The 3,691-nt window shown below is 45.6% G+C and overlaps 1 long non-coding RNA gene across 1 annotated transcript; it reads right to left on the reverse strand.

The window, feature by feature from the left end:
• Positions 1 to 1,616: 1,616 nt before the first annotated feature.
• LOC128126272 (uncharacterized) lies at positions 1,617 to 2,999 on the reverse strand. The gene is made up of 3 exons (XR_008224055.1): positions 2,829 to 2,999; positions 2,404 to 2,472; positions 1,617 to 1,792 (listed from the first exon to the last, which is right to left on the reverse strand). It is a non-coding gene; the product is annotated as an uncharacterized LOC128126272 (long non-coding RNA).
• Between the last annotated feature and the right edge of the window lie 692 nt (positions 3,000 to 3,691).

Genomic DNA, 3,691 nt, shown 5'->3' on the forward strand with positions numbered 1-3,691 from the left:
TGATGGGTGATGGTGGCGGGTGGTGGTGGGTGGTGGGTAGTGATGATGGTGGGTGGTGGTGATGGGTAATGGTGGCGGGTGATGGTTGGTAGTGGTGGTGGTTATGGTGGTTGTAGTGGCTGGGTGGTAGTGGGTGGTGGGTAGTAATGGGTGGTGGGTAGTGGTTGGTGTTGACGAGTGGTGGTGGTGGCGGGTAGTAGTGATGGGTGGTAGGTAATGGTTGTTGGTGGTGGTGGTAGGCAGTGGTAATGGGTGGTGGAGGTGGGTAGTGGTGGCGGGTGGTGGTGGTGGTTAGGCGGTGATGGTGGTGGGTGGTGATGGTGGTGGCGGAGGTGGTTGGTGGTGGTGGAGGTGGGTGGTTAGTGATGTGTGGTGAGTGGTGGCTGGTGATGGTGGTTAGTGATGGGTGGTGGTGACGTGTGGTGGTGGTGGTGGGTGGCGGTGGCGGATGGTGGTGATGGGTGGTAGGTAGTGGTTGTTGGTGGTTGTAGCGGGTGGTGGTGATGGGTTGTGGTAGAAGGTGGTGGTGGTTGGGTGGTGATGGTGGTGGCGGGTGGTGGTTGTTGCTGGTGGTGGTGGTGGGTGGTTGTTGGTGATCGGTAGTGATGAGTGGTGGTGGCACGTTATAGTGGTGGGTTGTGTTGGGTGGGTGGTGACGGTGGTGGCGGGTGGTGGTTGGTGGTGGGTGGTAAAGAATAATGCGTGGTGGTAGGTGGTGGTGGTTAGTGATGGGTGGTGGTGGTGGTGGTGGGTAGTGATGGTGATGGGTGGTAGGTAGTGGTTGTGGGTGGCGGTGGCATGTAGTGGTGACGGGTGGTGGAGGTGGGTGGTGGTGGCAGGTGGTGGTAATGGTGGTGGCGGGGTGGTGGTGGTGAGTAGTGATGGGTGGTGGGTGGTGGTTGGTGGTGATGGTGGTGGCGGGTGGTGGGTAGTGATTGGTGATGGTGGCGGATGGTGGTGGGTGGTGGGTAGTGATGGGTGGTGGGAGGTGGTTGTTGGTGGTGGGTAGTGATGGGTAGTGATGGGTGATAGTGGCGGGTGGTGGTTGGTGGTGGTGGTGGTGGTTGTGGTGGGTTGGTGATGTGTAGTGATGGGTGGTGGGTAGTGGTTAGTGGTGGCGGGTGGTGGCGGAAGGTGGTGGCGGGTGGTAATGATGGGTGGTAGGTTGTGGTTGTTGATGATGGTGGCGCGCGGTGGTGATGGGTGGTGGCAGCAGGTGGTGGTTGTTAGGTGGTGATAGTGGCGGCGGAGGTGGTCGGTGGTAGTGGTGGTGGGTGGGTAGTGATAGGTTGTGAGTGGTGGTGGTCAGTGATGGGTGGTGGTGGCGTGTGGTAGTGGTGGCGGATGGTGGTGATGGGTGGTAGGTAGTGGTTGTTGGTAGTGGTGGCGAGCGGTGGTGATGGGTGGTGGTTGTGGTTGGGTGGTGATGGTGGTGGTTGTTGGTGGATGTGGTGGTGGTGGGTGGTTGTGGGTGGTGTTGGTTGGGTGGTGAGTTGTGACATCCCCAAAATCACGGCCAGAAAAGACCGGTTTGTTTATGCTTTGTTTAAAAATCAGAGTTACATTTTAAATGAAAGTGTTGCGGAATTTGTCCCAAAACAAAAATATGATAAAGATTTATCAAAAGCATTTCCATAGAAATGTATTTCATTAAAAGACTCGGGATGTCATGTTCGTACAGATCAAAAGCATAAACAGTACAATATAAGCCTTACTACATTATTTCATATCTACAGGCCTATATCCGTAATCCCTCGTCCAAAACATCACACCTATGCTCATGCGCCACTACCTGTAATACATAAAACTGAGTGGGTCAGGCTTGGGAGCCTGGTGAGCACATAGGGTTTTCAACCCACAATAAATAAGTTTATTAATTTCATCGATCAACAATAACCCGATTACCCGTTCCCGTTATCCTCACTTTACGTCCCTAAACACCTACCATAAGGGACCTAGCCTAAGGATCATCATCGGGACGGACACTACTGCTAAGGGGATTCCTCAGCAATAAATGTCCTAAAGGCAACCATGTGGGGGATGGAGTACACCGGTGAACATATCGTTCACAAACACCTACAGGTTGCGAGCCTACTAGTGTTCCACTGGACTGTCTAGAAGAGTCCGTGGTCGTCATCCATACTCCGCTAGATGACAGAATCAACAACATCAACATCGAGGCCTCTCATCATTTTATCACACATCACCTATTGCAACTACCCATGTTTTACCCCAACATTTTCGTAGATATAAAATACATATACAGTTTAAATCATTGAAAACATGTATAACAACGTTCATCTAGCATAGATAGCAAGTATTCAGATAATATGCAAACATAGCACGTAATTTATATAAAATACTTCATATCTATGTCTAAGTTGAAAGTAACTATGCACTCACTTGTTAAGGTGATGATTCCAAAATCGGGCAGCGCTTGCTTCTAACGATTCTATTTTCCTTCGACGACACCTAGCATTATTATCGCTAAATTTTAGTCTAATATTTACCGTGACCAACTATTAGTCTTAGTATTATTATTATTATATAAGCGTTAAACAATATTTTCCAACCACTATGTACAGACAGGGGCCAGACATAAAACACCGGAGGGCAGGACCATTTTGGCATATAGCACTTCTGAAATCCAACAACCCTATGCGGCCCTTTAAACCAGATTCCCCGTACCGCGAGTAGTTAAAAAAAAATATTATAACGACACTTATATAAGTTATAATAATAGCTCAAATATTTATTATAAGTTCATAATAACAATACTAATTTTAAATATAAGCTATATTAAAATAAGGTAAGCATAACTTACTTACAAGGGGGTTTTAGCTAGGAGTCGGGCTCTGCAGGGGCAGAACTTCGTCGCTGAATCTTTCTAAGAAAGATTCGTGCAGCGCTTCAGCGCTCACCTTACTATACTAAGCTACAGAAAGAGAAGTCGAATCACGAGGGACCGAAATTCTCGGGGGATAAGGAGAGAAAGACTCTTGAATCAAGAGAATGGTGCAAGAAATATGAGAGCCCAAAGCTCTTATTTATACTAATTGAATTTTCAAAAACTACCCTCCATAATTACTTAATGACCTTTTAGTTATATAAACAACTAAACACCCATCTATAATACTATTATAAATGGATTTAATGATATTTGTACTAAACTAATGTCGAAAGAACTCAACATTAGTCTTATAATGACCGCATCGTCGATACCTTTCTAATGATATATACATATGTATATATATGTGTACGTATACATGATTTATACTTTATTTTAATACGTAAATATGCTATTATAATTTGTAACTCGTTCATACGAACTCCGTTTTTGACGTTCTTTATATCCACGCGTAGGTGAAGACGTACTCTACAACTTTCGTTTAGATCACTAAGGCTAAATCTCGCTCTATCGTAAATTCACTATTCACGCTTCCCGGTATCGTGCCGGTTCTGTCGTGAAACTTCGACGGGTCATAACTTCTTCGTTATAACTCGGATTTCGGCGTTCCTTATATGCACGGAAACCTTGAGACATATTCTACAACTTTATGTAGAGATATCGGGATTATCTCACACTTTAATTTTGACACTCATTTTTATTCTTTATTAACTATACATTTATAATTAAATAATAAACACATATAATTCACATAATACTCAAATATTTCATCTTTATTACTTC

Source organism: Lactuca sativa, chromosome 5, assembly GCF_002870075.4.
Source record: "Lactuca sativa cultivar Salinas chromosome 5, Lsat_Salinas_v11, whole genome shotgun sequence".
Classification (NCBI taxonomy): domain Eukaryota; kingdom Viridiplantae; phylum Streptophyta; class Magnoliopsida; order Asterales; family Asteraceae; genus Lactuca; species Lactuca sativa.